The sequence below is a fragment of the Vicugna pacos genome, chromosome 1, assembly GCF_048564905.1.
Source record: "Vicugna pacos chromosome 1, VicPac4, whole genome shotgun sequence".
Classification (NCBI taxonomy): Eukaryota; Metazoa; Chordata; class Mammalia; order Artiodactyla; family Camelidae; genus Vicugna; species Vicugna pacos.
This window is the reverse complement of record NC_132987.1, coordinates 29,018,011-29,036,829: the sequence shown is the minus strand read 5'-3', so window position 1 is coordinate 29,036,829 and position 18,819 is coordinate 29,018,011. Positions and strand designations below refer to the sequence as shown.

The 18,819-nt window shown below is 37.8% G+C and overlaps 1 long non-coding RNA gene and 1 other non-coding gene across 2 annotated transcripts in view; one reads left to right on the top strand and one right to left on the bottom strand.

The window, feature by feature from the left end:
• LOC140696025 (uncharacterized) overlaps positions 1–18,819 on the top strand; it is a 144,578-nt gene that overhangs the window by 15,201 nt on the left and 110,558 nt on the right. The window lies entirely within an intron of this gene.
• Positions 8,127–8,233, bottom strand: LOC116281529 (U6 spliceosomal RNA). The gene has a single exon (XR_004190996.2). It is a non-coding gene; the product is annotated as a U6 spliceosomal RNA (small nuclear RNA).

Below are 18,819 nucleotides of genomic sequence, written 5' to 3'. Positions count from 1 at the left end.
GCTTAAAATCTTGGCTGGCATCATCCAAATGCATTAGTTTATCCATTACTGATTTACATTCTTCTTGACACAAAGAATTGTACATTTATAACTGCAACTCTATCAGTGTGGCTGGATAAGAGTCTCAGAAGAAGGGGAAGAATCTAACATTTCTTTTTTTTTTCTTTTAATTTTTTTTATTGAGTAATACTCATTTTTCCAATATTGTGTCAAATTCCAGTGTAGAGCACAATTTTTCAGTTGTACATGAACATACATATATTCATTGTCACATTCTTTTTTCGCTGTGAGCTACCACAAGATCTTGTATATATTTCCCTGTGCTATACAGTAACATTTCTTAAGCACCTGTCACATTTTAGATATTGTTCTTGGTCTTTTATATACAATATATATGCCAAGACTTACAAACCTTGAAAAATGCCTATTATTCTTTCTAGTTAGCAAATGTAGAGGCAGAAATCTGAGAGATTACGTTAACTGCTCAAGTCACACAGCAGGAAAGGTGGTGCTGGAATCCAAGGATAGGGTTGCCTGATAAAATGTTGCATAGGACTTAACACTAAACAAATTATCTATTGTTTATCTGTAATTCAGATATAACTGGGCATCCTGTATTTTTATTTGCTAAATCTGGCAGCCCTAACCTAGGACCATCTGGCCTCAAAAGCTATGTTTCTTCCGTCCCACAGTATAAACACAATACATCAGGAGACACATGAGAATCTGGAAAATATTTTCCTCCTATATTCTACACTTTACTTTAGTTGCCATATGTAAATATATATATATATATATATATATATATATATATTATATGAAAGGGGTTTATAGCCCATAGTGGGAAAAGTATATTATAGGTTGTCTGATGATAGGGCAGAAATTTTTGTTTTATTTTGCTTTGGGTTTTTTGGTACAGCTACATGAGCCTCTAATAAAATTAACCTTTTGCTTCAATCAACTGTCATCAAATTGGAACCTTTTCCAACCCAATAATTCCATTACACTTTTAAACTGTTTCACAGCACGTAAAATGCAATCTAAAATATCTGAAAAAAGAAAATACATGGTGTCTTGTCATATTTGATGCTCTCAATCTCTAATTAAAAATACCAGAGCAATAAGACTGGGATTGTTCCTTCTCTGGAAGCACAGCATCTTCTTGGTACTAGAAGAAATAATTGGTACCCTTGCAGTCGACGCTCAGGGTAAAGTTAAGTCTTCATCAGGAGCTTCAAGGCTTTATGACAACATCTCTTCTCTTTTATCCTCATATTTTTAAAAATTATGATTTCTACTGTAACATTTCAGTATCTTTTTATTTCCTACATCCATAAGTTTATGTGCTTCTTACTTTTGTAAATAAAATAAACAATGTAAATACTTTAAAATTACATTAATGTTTTTATAACCTTGGAGTATGAAAGAGATTAATCAAGATATCAAAGTGAAAATAAAAAACAACGAAGGAGAAAATAGAGAGATTTGCTATACAAAAATGTAGAACCTCAGTGAAGTTGAATACACATTAACGAAATTTAACCTCAAAAGCCAAATTAGTAAAAATGTTGCATACAGTAGCCAATAGTTCATTGACTAATTTATTCAAACTATTCAGTGACTGATTTATACAACATTGCGTGTATTATTTTTGCCAACATATTTAAAAATTTTTGTTCTTTTCATTGTTGCTTACATTTCAATCATTCCATCAGGATTCATATTTCTTGTTCTTGAGCTACATCCTTTATTAACTATTTCAGTAAGGGCCATGGGCAGTAAATTCTCTTGAAGACTTACCCAAGTTGTGTGCCATGTTAGGAGAAGCTTTGCTTACAGTTTTGGCTAAGCTTTCTAATGGTCAAGGAGGTGGTCAGGAGGCATTAGGATGGAGCGAAGACTAACTAGAAGAAGCAGCATCCTGGAGAAAGGTAAAGATTTGCACAGCGTGATGTTGACCCAGATGAACTTGAAGAAATGAGAGTAAAAGAGTTTGAGAAGATATCCTTTTGGAAGGGGAAGGTACTCGCAAGAACTGAATGTCCTTTGTGGGGATGGTACATTTTTCAGAGGGAGATTATAGCAGGAATAATATGTTGATGCACTAAACCACTGTGTTTTTATCACTAGTGAAACCTGGTTCTTTATCTTCTCACAGCTCCAATAATAACAGTCAGGCTGAGGTGACGCTATCACAGAGTTGCTTTTGTAAGCTATAGAGTTGGGAGGAATGAGGTTGTCGTGTTGAGTTCCCCTAAGACAAGAAGGAGGAAAGATCTCCTGGAGGAGGAAATAAATTGGGAAAGATAGAGTGGGAGAGAAAGGAAGAGTAGGAGGAGAGGAAGAAAGACAGGCTATCAGATTCAAATGTCTGTTCCCCTGAAATACAGCTGGGGGGATCGCCAAAGCAGAGGTGCTTGTGCCATCTTGCCTTTGGGACGTTGGGACATTCCTGCCTCCCATGTGCCCAAAACTACAGCCATGTAACAAAATATAAGTGTTTGAGGCAGAGGGCCTGAGTTTGGGCCCCAGTTTCCTATGGATGTGTGGGGTTTGGGAAAGCTCCTGCAGATGCCACATGACTGTGCAAGGTGAAGTAAAAATGGCAAGAGGACCAGGGACCTGAAGAGGCAAATCCAGAAAAGAAACTGGCAAAAGATGGGACCTTGTGACTGAATCAAGGGTAGAGCCTACGGGGCATTAATAGTGGATGTCAGCTGCTTGAAGACCAAGAGGGAGAAGTTATATTAGGGGTGGATGCAGGAAGGGAGGCTGTATTAACTATGCATTTCTAATGTTTTGACATGTGGGGCTTTGCTTACCCTAGAGAGACTTTCTCTCCGAGGGCTAGCCAATTTCTGGAGATAATAAAGGATTCCACTGGCCTGCAAGTACGTCTTTCGTATACAAACCAACCAGTCCAAAACCAATACCCCAACCATCTCCTTTATGGAGCTCTTACCATCCAGGCCAGTGTTCCCCTGCCCTTATCACCCCAGGGCCAGGTACCAGAAAACTGGAGACACATTCTATACCCAGAGCCTGCTGAAATTACTCAAACTAGGCAGTCCTAACTAAGCCTGCTTACCCTTCCTTGCCGGTGACATTCCCTCCCTCCCACAGAAAGCACAGTCAAGCCTCTTGCCCACTTTTCCCTTGCTCCCTCTGCCACTTGACTGAGCCTGGTGCTTCCCCACGTGCTCCCTGCTCAGAATGGAGTATCTCCTCTTCTTGGGACCCTTGAATAACACAGTATCCTCTCAATGACAATCATCTCCTGATCTATTGGCTTCACCATACCTGAAAATAATAAAACTTACACTTAAAAGCATCTGATACTCAGAAACCAGTGGAACCAGACAGCACATCCTTGGGCCAGCCTGCAGCAGACCTCTCCTTCTAGATATATCCTTCCTCACCCTGGAACATTTGCGTAAGGATGAGGGGCAGAGGAGACTACTTAAGAGGGAAGAAGTTGTCTTATTTTTGAATTCACATAATATTTACCTGAAGTTACCTCTTAAACCAGAAGTTCATCTGCATTTAATTGAAGATGTTTAACCTCCCCTGACCCATGATAAATTCACCTTGGCTGTTCAGTGGGCATGAGGGTTCAAGAGAAATGGGAAGCCAATTAGAGAAAATAACATAATATTCTTGCCTGTTTGAGTTGAATTTTCTACCCAAGTTTAAAATGCCAGCCTTTTAATAATTTCTAAAAGAAATAAGTTCTGTTTATAGGGACTTATTTATAAAGTAACACATACTCCTCCCAGATAATTTGGAATATTTAGAATTTGACTCTAAGGAAAACACTTCACCCTCCCATCATTTTGGGGATGCATTCCTCCATGAACACATTTAGTGAGCACTTACTGTGCATGTTAACTCAAAGATGTTTTTCATTAAGCAATATTTAAATTCATTAAACAACTTAAGACCGTTAAGTGGTCTTACGACTCATTGCTTAATTGAGCTAACCAGTCCCCTGTTATTATTTATTTAGATTGTTCCTACAATTTCCTATTCTATCTAAATAATACTCTGATGGATATCTAGGTACATAAAACTTTGTGTGTGTGCATCTTTATAATTTTGAGTGAGATAAATTAATAGGAATGAAAACAACAGAGTTCCATTTTCGAGACCTTTTGATTCTGTGCATGTTTTCATGGCTTTTTATTCGTATTACCAAATTCTTTCCAGCTGGACCAGTGTATATAACTACCAGAAGGGGATTGAAAAGGTCTATGTCTCCCTTCTCTCAAAAACATAAGGGTTTTTTTTTCTAATTTTTATAAAATCTTTGCCAAAGGAAAAAATAGCCTCTTTTAAATTTTGTTTTCTTTGGAAACCATTAGGAATGAAAATTTCTCATATGGCAGGTTAAGCTTTGATTGAAACTATGTACTCAGATACTTTCCTACCTGTGTCAGAAGATTTCCCTCTTGCCTATTGATTGTAAGGATTATTAACCTTACCTGTCACATATGTTGCGGTTTTTCTCCTGACTTCACATCACTTTCTAATTTTGTTTCTAGAGGCTTTCTTTCATCTCTATGTACAAACAAAACAAAACAAAACAAAAATGTTTTAGAAATATTTTTATGAATAATATAAAATACTGAGATGGGCTTATTCCCAGCAAATTTCCCTCTAATTTGCAGCTACTGATTGAACAGGGATAATACGCTCTTACTGGCAGGGAGTAATGTTGCAGTAAATTAAGGAAACAAGTTTAAACAAATACATGCTTACTCAAACTGTACCTCCCAGGACCTGCTGCTCTCAACCCACACAGTCTTCACATGAGCTTCAGGGAATCTCAATGCCCTTAAATGTCCTGGTCTCTGAGAGAACAGTAAATATAATGGTAACTGATAATGTCCAGGGTTTTACAGTTCTTTCACATTCTCAGTGGGAAGGATCTCCTTTAACTGGAGGAGCTGGTGTGTCTTATTCCCTCTAAAGATGAAGAAGTGAGCTTCGTGACTTGCCCAGAGATGTTCGGCAGTGAGTGGTAAGGCATGGCCAGTATACACATGCAGTTCCCTCCCCACCTTGAATTCCATGCTTTTTTTCCCCGCACAGGACTTCTCTCCCAGCATTAAGTGATTTTTAAAATATATTTATCTAGGCTAGAAAAAGTTGTGAGAAGTGAAAAGTACCATCCCTTGGATCATATGTGAAAAATAAAATTTGAACATAGATTAGTCTGTTATAAATTAAATATTATTGTCAAGATGTATGCTTGACTGGAAAAATAATCTGAATAGGCAAAAAAAATGCGGAATCTCATTCTTTCTCATCCTAGAATCCAAGTGCTATGGAAGGTCCAAGTTTATGATTCTTTAGAATGTTCTTGGGACAAAAATGAGGAGGTAATTGGCATGTCAGTAAGTCCTCACCTGGGAGGGTACAGGAGCTAGAACATATTAAAAGCAGTGAGTCTGAGTCTATGATCATTAAATGTTTGCCTTATTCCAGATTAAGGGAAAAATCTATGAATTGTCACCCCTCCCAACACACACTCAATTCTACTCTACCTCTTAATCCTGCCTTAGTTTTCTGCATAACACTTATCATCTCTCACATATGATGCATTTATTTGATTACTTGTTTATCATCTACATCTACACACTAGAATATAAATTCCACAAGAGTTGGGACTTTGTTGAATCATTACATTACAATGAGCCCCTGAAGTAGTGCATATAGCACAAAGGGCACTAAATAAATATTTGTGATAAATAAGTTAGGGCTGAGCAATGTGAGATTCTCAGGTAGACCCATCCCCTCCCATAAAGTCTAGACAGGGGTGTCTGGAATGCAGCTTCTCTTCATCCCTGGTCAGCCTCAGGGTACACCAATATTTTCCCCAACCTGGAAATTTTCTTGAAAATTAATATTTAAATGATAAAACACTAATGTGACTATAAAGCATAACTAAGTTTGTTAAGTTACAAGATATATTTGTTTTTACTGTTATATTGACTCTAGAAAATAATATGATACTTTGAACAAATGCACTAGAACTTACTCACATATATCACACAGGATGAAGTGCCTTTTGAGTAGCTGAGACACCAAATGACAATGACTTACAGAAGGGATGTTCTTATCTCTCTTACATGAAAACCTGGAAGAAAGCAGTCTAACTTAAGACTCAATTCTGTAATTTTTTTAAGTACATGGATTTTATGTTGTTTTCCTACTGCTTATGTGGCCCCCAATCCCAAGGTCACCTCATTGGCCAAAATAGCTGCTTTAGCTCCAGCAATTTTATAGCACTCCAGCCTGTAGAAATGATAAAGGAACAAGAAGAAAGGGCAAAGGAAGCATGATGATTATCTATGAAAATGAAGATTCAAGGCAGCCACGTGATGCTTCTGCTTATATCCCATTGGTCAAAACTTAATGACATGGTCTCATCTTGCTTGAAAGAGGCAGGAAAATATAGTCTTTATTTCATGTGATCATAGATCCAGTTAAGTACTGGGGACTCTACTACTGCATAAGAAGGAAGAATGGATATAAAGGATAACTGGAAGTTTTTATCAAGGCATCCAACTGAGTGTTTTTCTATTCAATATAATCATCACATGAAGCTAAGTACTGATTCCAGTGATGCTGTCATTGGCACTATTTTTGAACTGCCTTCAAAGCCATTCTTTTGTATGTATCCTCGGAGATGTCAAATATTCAGTCTTAAAGAGTAAATTTGATTTTTTGAATCATCAAAAAGTCATCTCAGATGAAGTTTTATGTGTAAGGTTTATGTGACAAGATTAGTTATGTCATTTGAGGGCAAGAAGTTAGATATGACTTCAAACTTGTAAGTCCAGTGTATTTCTGGAGACAATGACAAATTCCTCACTGCTGGCACCATCCGCTCCACTCCCCTCCTCCACCGCCATCACAATCATCATTAGTACTACCACTTAGTGAAGACTGAAAATTTATGAGGATTGTCATTTTCACATATGACACTTTCTACTTTAAACATAATGCTCAAGTAAATCTATTTAATGTTCCTTAACTTGTAACTTCAGACCTGTAACCATCTGTCTAAATAATATGCTCTACCAGCCAATGATATGTCATTAAAAATCTTACACTAATATTCTTTCCTAAGATAAAAAGAAACCTATCTACAAAATTTACATAGAGATGCTCTAAAATTAAGATCTTATAGTAGAAAAGCTACGTGGGGCTTATTTTAAAATATCACATGATATGGTGCTTCCACTAGTTAACTGAAGGGTATCACTCTCTGGAGGTGACATGTTAATTATTTGTGCACTTCATTATATGTTAGCTCACAATATTAAATTTCATTCTTACAGAAATTTGAAATTAGGAAAAAATTACAAGTATTGGCTATATTTTAAGTTACTTTCTAGAATTTGATGTCTAATTCCTTCTGCTTTGGAATCTTTATCAATTGTTCCAAACCAGAAAAGTAGTTCTTTGTTAGTTTTCAGACCTCAGCTAGACACTGTGCACACGGGGACTTTCCCAGACAGTGGTGCCCCTCCTGCATGCCTAGTAACACTGCAGTGCAGTGCGTCGTGCTTGCCTGTTGGTCTTTCACCAGACTTAAGTTTCCTTTAAGGTTGGTACTGCGACATAATCACAGTCAGCAGTGTGCTGGAACTTAGGCATTTAATAAACCTTGAATTGTTTTAGACTCTCCTATCTTAACTTCCAAAGGCTGAATGTATATATGTATTTCCATGTGCTCTTTTAGCCAGACTTCACTGGAAGTTACTTGATAAGTACTCACTGTGACTTGTTCCGAGATAAAAATCTCCCATCAATATCATACAAGGGATAGTTATGGTTGAGGAAAAAGGGACAAGGGGAGAAGAAAAAATAGAGAAGGGAGAAATTGTAGGAGAGATACTCAGAAAGTTTATTAAGAATAGCAATTCATGAGGTCCTGGATTCAATACCCAGTACCTCCTCCAAAAATAAACACACCTGTTACCTTCCCCTGCCAAAATAAAATAATTAAATACTATAGTTTAAAAAACAAAAAACAAACAAAAAAGAATAGCAATTCAATCTTTTTTTAAACACTTTTTATTGATTTATAATCATTTTACAATGTTGTGTCAAATTCCAAAAATATGGAATGCTTCACGAATTTGTGTGTCATCCTTGCTCAGGGGCCATGCTAATCTTCTCTGTATCGTTCCAATGTTAGTACATGTGCTGCCGAAACGAGCACAGCAATTCAATCTTAAAAGTGATTTTTTGGGGACCAAAAATAAGTTTTCTTATCCTCTAAATTAGTAGATCATGAAAAGGACAAGGTAAGATTAAGAAGAAGAATGGGATATGACTGAAATATCCAAAAATAATGGGACGTAAATTAGAAACTCTAGAATTCCTGTTAAACTACATCATGCTAATAGCTCAAAAGGGAAAATAATATGATCCTTTCAAGTGACCTCAAACCTCACTTGACAAAATTCAAAATCCATGTTTCATAAACATCTTTGGTAGAATAAAAATAGTTTTGAAAAATAATAGTTTTTATTGCATAGTACCTCTCTCAAGCCAATAGTCGCATCAGTAAGCTTAATGGTAAACCACTGGTAGAAGCATTACCATTAAAAGCGTAAACAAGACAAGAGTGTCCACTAATACCTCCATTATGTACATTGTTCTAAAAACATTAGCAAAACAAATATGCAAGAGAAAGAAATGAGGTATAAACACTGAAGAAAAGGAGGAAATTACTGATTGTTGCAGATGTAACAACTGCATTTTTGGAATAACAGCTAGAACAAAAAAAACCTAGAGAAATCAGTAAGTTGGATGATCAAAAACTTCATATAAAAATTATTAGATTCCTTAGATCAAACAGTAACCAAATGTGTAATACAATGAAAAGGAAAAACACCATGTTTAGAATAGCCTCCAGAGTCAGCTTTTGTTGTGTACAATGAAGAGCTTTGAGCAATCTAGAAATAGCTGTCAACAGATACGTGGGCAACACAGTTCGCAGAACTAGGAAGAACCTAGGATAGAATCAGATAGAGGCTGATGGCTCTGAAAAACTAGCATTAGGGACAGGATTTTTGTAGGACATGGTGCACAAAAGGAAGAACAGATAAATCAGGTATTACATGGAATGACCTAGAATGAATTCACAGGCTCACTCGGTCTCCTACAGAAAATTAAGACATTGGAAAAACATGAGTCCCCAGTAATTGAAATGGCAGACTTTAGATGGCTTAGAGTCCCCAAATCCCACTAAGTATGCTTTGCCAACAGAAGCAATCCTTTCTCTCCAGTCTGTTGTCCAGTGTGTTCCTGTCTTGCTTGAAGACCAGGTAATGATGTTATTGGAGGCAGTTACCTTGTAATGGGAAGCTAATTCTTTTTAAGCCTTACTACCACCATCTTAAATTGTCCACAGACCTATATTGAGACCCTTCAAGGTTTCAATCACAATTTATACCTTGAAAGAGAAAGCTTACCAGCAGCGAAATTACAAATCTTCAATAATTTTTCTTGGAAAAATACTGAGAATATATGAGAGAATGGAATCCCAAAGTGCTGGACCAAGGAGGGCAATATATAATTTTGTAACAGGCTGATTCACCAATAAAAATGAATTCACTGGGGATTTGAGATTTATCATGGCAGCTTGAGCAACAGTAGTGTTCAACTGAAAACGATATTCAACAGTGATCCAACTAAAGTGATCCAACTGGATAAGAGAGTAATCATTGTATATGGTAAAGAAAGTAATTCAGCCTTTTTTTGTTTGTTTGTTTCTGTTTGGGGAGGAAGTAATTAAGTTTGTTTGTTTGTTTGTTTGTTTGTTTAAATGGAGGTAGTAACTCAAAGTCTTATATGTGTCTCACTCACTCATTCCCTTATGTCCCTTCAGAGGGTTGGACAGACAGTTCTCTCTAGGGGGAATAAACTGGTGTGTAAAGCACCAAAATCCTTTGCAGCTATGCAATTACAGGTTCTTACAGGTTACAGGTTGGCAAAGTTGGTGGGGATGGATGAATCCCAGGATGGCAGATGGAGGTATAGCTAGCAGAGCAGGCAGTCGAGTCAAGGTGATTCTCACAATGGTTTTATCTACAGAGGTCAGTGGTGGTAGCTAATTAATCACAGGGTTCCTTGGGTCACCAAGATCCTATCTGAACTGTGGAATTTATCTGGTAATCGGACCACTGACTTGTGCCACAATAAGAAATCTTCACAAACTCACAGCCTGTCAGTTCCTAGACCTGAGGGAATTCTGAGACTCAAAGCCCCACAAGTGAAGGGGAAGTCCAGATACTCTGAAGAAAAACCATAAAGCAGCATCAAGAATATGCCCTCTAATGTTTCCTTTTGCCTTTCTCAAAAGGACAGGTGGCTATTTGCCAAGTAAGTGCACATTTGGTTGAATTAAATGCCCCAGCTTTAGGGATCATTAGTTAACCCAGAATGTAACCAGTCAATCTAAGCCTTTGGAGATTGGATGAGAAACGGGAGTTAGGCTTGGGTACCTCCCATCGTGGGAGTGGTACACCCATGTATCCATCTTATAGTTATTTTCTAAGTTTAGAGTGTGTTGTTGAAATAAACACGCTTAGCTATGAGTAGAATCAACATCTATGTGTGCTTGTATGTGTATGTGTATATTCACTTAATATTCACAGTAATCTGTGAGGTAAATCCTGTTAATTTCTCATTTTATAGATGAGGAAACTGAGACACACAGTGAGTAAATAACTCATCCATGACCACAAGTCTGCCTTGTGGCAGAGGTGAAATTTGAATTCAGGCAGTAACGTTTCAGAATTTGTACTTTAATCACTGCACTATATTACAGAATATAAAGTAAACCCATTTCTTCCTCCTCCTTCCAAAAACATGCACACAAATACACACATACATATTTTAGGAAAACATACAAGAGGCACATTGGATACTTTTGATAAGAGCAACAGGAAAGGACTGAGAGGAAAGATTTCCATTTTTATTTTATAGATTTTTATACTGCTTGATTTTTTTAACCATGTGGATATTTTATTTCTGCTTTAATATAAACAGAAACATGAGAAAAGCCCCTGAAATAGGAAAAAAAAGTATTTTTTTGAGAAACAAAAGGTTTTCATGGTTGATATGTGGAAATAAATCTAGGAAAAGAGAGAGAATGATGAGCTTGAAGAGGAAGGCAAGCCTTTATAGGCAATTTGAAATATATTTTGGAACTTGTCCTAAAAGCAATGGGAAGTCATATAGAGTTTAAAGCATGGGAGTGACATGATCAAATCAATGTGTTTTAAAGGATCACTGGGTCAACAGTGTGAATAATAGATTGTATAGGAGCAAAAGTAGCTGCCAGGGACTACTTACAAGTGCATTAGAGTAATGCAGAAAAGAAGATGATGGTGACTTCGATGGTGACAGTAGCAGAGGAGAAAGCTGTAAGTGGATGGATTGCAGAGATATCAAGTAGTTGAGATCAGTATAATTTGGTGATTGACAGATGGTGAGAGACAGAGAAAAGATGAGAATGACTCCCGGTACTATGGCTGGCATATTCCGTGAGCAATGGTGTCATTCACTGATCGGGAGGGGGAAATTGAGGACAAAACAAGTTCAGTTTGGAATATGTTGTAGAGGTAGCAGTTAGAAATTCAAGTAAAGATACTGAGCAAGCAAATGACTGTATGACTTTGAAGCTCAGAAGAGAGAACTCTGTTGGGCAAAACAATGGCACCATGGAAGTAAACAAGGACACCCAGGGGGAAAGTGGCTCATCAGCAGAGTCTCAGAAAGGACTCATTAAGTGACTTTAAATGGATGACAAGAGCAGCCAAGGAGATGGAGAGAGGGCACCATGAAGAAAGAGAAGGGGAGTCAGAGAGACATCATAAAAGACAGGGGGAAAAGAGTGGTCAATTCAAATGAGGTCAAATGAAGTTAAAGAATAAATTTCATTAATACAGGATGATAAAGGGATTTATTTTAAAAGCAAATTCCAGGGTTTACCTAATGGTTAGTAGAGATCTGATCTAATATCCAATACCTTTTTCAAGTACTGTATTATTATAAATGATACTAGTTGTGATGTTGCTGGGATAAAGTGGCAGAATCAAAGAAAAATTCTGTTTTGGCCATTGTTCTCTGTTGGACAACATGGACTAACATATGATTCTGGCAATCTTTCATTTATTAAAAAATTAAAATAATTAGATTATCTAATTTTCAAAACAGATCATTTAACAAAATGGTTTTTGATTGAACTTCAAATATAACAGATGCAATTAAGACACAGCAACTTGATTACAAGTAGATTAAGTGTGTGACTTACAAGTGTGTTAAAGTAGAAGAACCCTGCCCAGTAGCTCAGAAATGATGACTCATACCCAGTTTGCGGTATTTTCATTCTTCATTTCATTTTCTGAGTATTTCTAGAGTGTCAACCACTCGCCAGGAAATGCTTTAATGTGGGGAATACCAAAGTTATTTAACCCAAAGTCCCTGCCCTCAGGAAGCCTGCATTCTTGTGGGGAAGGGTGGTGATAAGAGCATAGTCACTTGCTTGCAGTGATACAAATACGCACAAGTTACCGAGAAGGCTAACAACACCTGTTAGATCTAGAGAAGGGAACATTGGAACCGAGCTTTAAGGGCCAAGTAGCAGTCGGCCCAGAGGAAGTGTAGAAACAGGCATGGGAGGCAGAAGCTGATAATTAGATCTAAATAAATCTGGATAGACTTGCATCCAGTTCTGGAAATTTATAAGCTGGAGAATTATTACATAAGGATGAGAGGTGAAAAGTTTAAAAATGATGGTATTAGACAGAGAGAACAAGCACAGTGAGAAAAACAGTGGGATGAGAATGAAGACCTGGAGAATGTCAGCTGTGGGCTGTCCGAATAGCACTGCTTAATAGCATTAAGCAGATAGAAAAATAAGTGCCATAAAAACACAAAACAAAACAAGGATGTTCAGAACTAACACAACATTGTAAATCAACTGTACTTGAATTTAAAAAAGGATGCTCAGAGTTATAGACACTAAATGGTGGAGAATATCTAGGAAGAAGTTCCTAACTTTTAAAAAATCTACAAAAAGGTCCAATGTCTGAGACATCTCCTTGACAATTAGAAGAGCTGTTGGTGATATTGTAAGAACTACGTTAACGGAACAGGGAGAAGAAAAACACATTTTCAGTGAGATGGGGTAAACATGTGAGGTGAGGAAGTTAGCTACAACGAATGTAGTTCTCAAATTCTCGTAAACAGAGGACAAAAGAGTTGGACCATAGTTAGATGTTAATGCAGGCAAAGTTTTGGTCGCTTGGGAAAAACAGCAATAGGGAAACTACACACACACACACAAATGCAGTATGTGAATTATACCCACACACATACAACTACATATACATACATAGTCTGGGACCAGAACTCCTGGACTTAAATCTTGTCTGAGGACAATTTTTATAACTTCACTGGGCCTCCTTTATCATTTCTGTGATAAGAGGATAATGGAATAATAATGGAAATTGTTTATTGGAATTGTCATGAGGATTAAATAAGTTAATGCACAGAAAGGACATCAAAGAGCTCCTGGGACACAGTGAGCACCCAATAACTGTCACCTACCATCACAGCAGAGATAGTCCATCTTAGAGAGCTGTTACATTCACTTGGAAATCTCTTCCTTCCAGGCTGCTCAAGTGTGAAGGGAGGGAAGGATGCCAGCTCTCACACACAGATACATCGTTTCCTTGATTCCTTAATAATGGACAGAACTCTCACTGCCAGGAGCACTTTGGAACGGCCAGCAGGGCATTGAGCATTGATTTTCTGACTTTCCTTGTCAGTCTTCTTCCTCCTAAGGCCTTTCAACTCCAGGCCTTCAGGTATCCTTTGTATCTACTTAGTCTGATTCCCAGAAGTGCTACATTTCAGTGCCACAGATAGCATGACATCACTGTCGTGGGAGGGGGCGGGGCACAAGTACTTCATTCCTGATCCAAACATTATTGATGGCATCTGCACGGAATTCTTTATCTCTGCAACACATCTAGGCTCATCCCTCATAAATTTTGAATACGTGTTCCATAGAATATGCAGCAGTTTAAAAACATTAGGAAGAATGATTAGAATGAAATGCTTACAGTGTGGCGTAATAAAAATTGGAATTTAAAAGTTCATCCATAATATAATTTCAGCTCTTGAAAATGTATGCAGATTTATATTTACATGGTGCTTGAAAACACAGAAAAACTGAAAGGAAAACTCATAAACATCTTAAAACAGTCTACCTGGGTGGTGTGATTTTATTTCCTTTATACTTTTGCAATTACTTAGAGTTTTTTTTAATGATAAAAGATTTTATTTTGTGTGTGGGATATACAGAGAAGTTTTGCTGACATTCAAAAATTTTCTTTCCTTATATTGTTCCCAAGCAACTTTGCAGACAATTGTAATGCTCTCATAGTAAAGCTTTTTGTAAAACTCATTTTGGAAAGTGTCAGTGGCGATCCAGATCCTAAGTCATTTAAAGAGAATGGTTTTACTTATTTCTTTTGGTCTTGCTTAAAGTGGCAACATATTTTGGTTTAATATTCTTTCATGTAACAAAGATGTGTGTGCCTACTCTATGTTGGGTTTTACACCCCAGCAATAGACGAGGGAATAAAACAGATATAAATTCCTGTCCCTATAGAAAAGGACATCTGTACTGCTCTCTTGATTATCATCTCAGATGAGCATATTTGTCATTTAACTCATCATACCCCAGACTGTATGATGATTTTTTTTTCTTGTCCGTTCACATACTGCCCTAGAGTTGCCATGGTCCTCTCAGGAATCCTGTTGGCAAGCCTGGTTGGGCTAAGGTGGGGACTGTCTGAGCATCAGGAAAGGGAAAGAAAAGAGAACTAACAAATTCCAGACCCCTTGTTATATCATGTAATCCTTATAATCCAGTGAGATAGGTAATATTAACTGCCCAGAATAGATGAGGATACAGGTTTAGTGAGATTTAGCAACATTTCAAACGTCATGTGGCTTGTAAGTGGCAGAGATGGGATTCGAACCCATGTCTAATTGACTCTGAAGCCTGCGATCCTCACTGGGCAGTTATGCTGCATTCTGGTCATATGCAAGGTGAAGCTGGGCACAGAGTAAGGAGCTTGGGCAAACTCTCCCATCCAAAACTTTCAGTCACCTACTCAGTTACCAGATTTCAAGTAGCTAGTCAATCCATCAGTTTTCGTTTTTAAAGTTTCTTCTTATTGTCTAAAAGAGTAAACACCTTCCTTTAAGGTAATTGTCCCTCTTGAAATTGATTTTAATGAAAAAAAAGAATAAAAAGGAAAGAAGGAGGGAAGGGAAGGGAAGCGAAGGAAAGTAGGAAGGAAGGAGGAAGGGAGAGAGAGAAATGGGGAAATGGGGATAGAATTCTGTGACGAAAAAGGGGGCAAGTTTTAGACAAGAAGTTCTGCCCGAGAAGCCTGAGGGGCCCTCGGGGACCCCTGTATCTAGGCCAGGAGGAGGAGGAGGAACACGGGGCTCATACGGTTCAGAAAGGGTACAGCTCCAGGACACTCTCTGCCACCCCGTTTTGCCTTAGGACCCTGCTTCCAAATCCATTCACTCTCCCAACCCTGATTTTCATTTTTAAGCAATTTTATGAAGGTATAGTCTAATTTAGCTACAATAAAATGCATCCATATTAACGTATAGCTGGATGAGTTTTGACAAGTCTATCACTGGTGTAACCAACTTCCCCAGTTAAAGCATACGTTTCCATCAGCCCAGAAAGTTCACTTATGTCTTTGGCAGTCAGTTCCTAATCCCTCAGATACGCATTGATCTCATCTCTATCACTCCAGATTAGTTCTGTCAGGCCTGCTTTTAACCAGCCCCTGGGTGGATGCCTGTCCTCCATGGTGACTGCAGCATCTCACGGCTGTCACTTTTGTCCAGCTTCTTGACTTCTCGCTCTGTTTCTCAGAAAAGGTACAGTCGTCAAAATCAATAGTACCTTTTCTGGAATTGATGCCAATCACTTTCCACAAACAGCCACAGAACCTATTATCCCACAGGTGAGGATTTCTTGGAGACTGAACCTGGCTCTGAAGCCCAAGCTTTTGGGAATGTGGCTGAACTGGTTAAAGAGGTCTCCCCTTGGTTTCTAGGAATGATTGTCACAGTTGCCCAGATTAAAAGTGCTTGAAATTCTGTTGGGTGCTGAGTCCTGGGGTTGTTTCTCTGTCTTGCAAGGACTCTAGTGAGGACATTCGAAGGTATTTGTCCTCGTGCTATTTTAGCCTTCAGAAAGCTCTTGGGCTCAGTGATTCACTGTCCTGGGGTAGCATTTACGATACCCGAGGCCTTACTATCTTTGCAGTCGGTATAGAAGAAACGTCTTCTATTAAAAATAAAGGCAATCTGTGCTTTTGTGAGATAACTAATAGCCAAATGCGTGTGTTTATCCACTGAGCCATATTAATACAGATACCTGGTGTTCTTCCCATGAGGCCCTCTGTTTTAAAATACCTACAATGAATATATATGTATGCTCATGTATAATTGAAAAATTGTGCTCTACACTGGAATTTGACACAACATTGTAAAATGACTATAACTCAATAAAAAATGTTAAAAAAATACACATAAAATATCTATATTCATATACCTGCCTTCTCTAAGATTTTCCTTATGGGAAGTACCCAAGAGCTCCAAGTGTATTCTGGGACAAAAAAAGGGGGAAATTATGCAGAATTCACCAGATTGTATCCCTTCTGTTCAGTATTCAAACCTACTACTCCTCTTATGAAATAGAAACACAAAGTAAAACGAAAAAAAAAACTGGAGTTTTTTGTTTCTTCATTCCATGGTAAATGCTGACAACATAAATTTTACCAGCTCCAAGAAGTAGTTCTTCCTCATACAATTTTCTATGTATGTATATAAGAATATAAGAATCTTCTATCTATGTATATAAGAATAATTCCTTTCTACTCATCTGTAAAGTGTAATTTTTAATACTTCTTTTCCTTTCTTTTCCTTTTTTCCCACCTGCGATAGGTAGATAGATAGGGTATGACATCTTGTTAGGGAAGACTAGAGGATGGTTTTAGGGAAGATATATTAGTTTGCTGGGGCTGCCATAACAAACTACCATGGACTGGGTGGCTTGAACAACAGAAATTTATTTCTGCATAGTCCTAGGGGCTAGTCCGAGATCAAGGTGTCTGCAGGTTTGCTTTCTCCTGAGGCCCCTCTCTGGCTTGTAGGACCTCACTGTGTCCTCACGTGATCTTTCCTGTGTTCATCCACATCCCTGATTTCTCTCTGGTGTCCTGATAGTCCCTTTTTCATAATGGCAACAGTCAGACTGGCTTAGGTCCCACCCTAACAGCTTTATTTTAATTTGATTTTCTCTTTAAAGGCTCTGTCTATACAGTCACATTTTGAGATACTAGGGGTTAAGTCTTCAACATATGAATTTGGGGGTTACAATTCAGGCCATAACAGAAGGTATCATGCTTTTGTTAGAGAAGAAAAGAATTTGTAGTGATAGTAGTAATAGAAAGAAATGGATTACAGATAATTTTCTCAGGGACAATTAAGAGGATTTAATGACGTGGAAGGCAAGATATAGGAACAATGAGAAATTCTCAGTCTTCTACCTTGGCCAGCTGGAGGTATAGCAGGAGACTTAAATTTAAAAAAAGAACAAGATGCAGATTTGGGGGTGAATTAGGATAATCACTTGTTAATTCATTCCAGAAATATTTAGCATGCTTTTACTACATAACTATTATTTTTAGATAAAGTCCCTAAGCTCATCAAGTTTATACTCAACAGTTCTCCAAATATGTAACCTTTGAGGTAAGTATTAGATATTGAATAGATTAGATATAGAAAAGTGGATGTGTTGAGTAAGCAATTGAATGTATGAGTTTATAACTCAAGGGTTGGGTTGGGAAGTCAGAGTGTGTGTGTATGTATGTATGTATGTATGTATGTATGTATGTATTAAAGCCATGAACCTGAGTGAATTCATCTAAGAAGTATGAAGGCTGAGAACAGTCTCTGAATCAGGGTTCATGGGTTGTAAAGAAGAGCAAGGACCAGTAAAGGAGACTGGAGGGGGTAGGGGAAGGAACCAACCAGTGAAGTATAAGAAAAACACATAATGACTCCAGTTTTGACTATGTCCAGCCAAGACTGCCTGCAGAATTTTCATCTGTGTACCTTCAAATTAGCATTATAGAATACTACTTTTAAAATGCACAGTTTATATGTTCAGGTCATAACAGTAACTCTAACTGCTCTAAATATAGAAGTTCTAAGGAAAGGACTTTAATGCACTATCTACACCAATCTATAATCAAAAGGAAACAGCCCGAGCCCTCAAGGAGTCTGTCCTCTTGGGCAGACGTTGCTCTGCCACTGGCCATCTCGTTTAAAATACAAATTTGCTTAGCATAGATTGTGCAAAGGTAAACTGGAGCCATCGATTCTCATCAGCACCAGCTTTAAGCATCTCTTAGATGCTCATGTATTTTCCCACCAACTTTTGCTTGCCTGTCTCAGTTTCTCTTGGTTCCCATTATTCTCACTGAGTCCCCAGGCTGCAATAAGAATTTCTCTTTCTTTCATGTTTAAAGCTTTTAATTACTCCCCTAGACATCCCTTCCCAGTTTGGCAATGCAAAAAGAGACTTCAGGGAAAGGTATTCTAGAATTAAACAAATGGATTACATCAGTGTTTTCCTGTTCTTTTAAGAATTAGGACAAAATTCTGTCTTTGTCATGTTAGTTCATG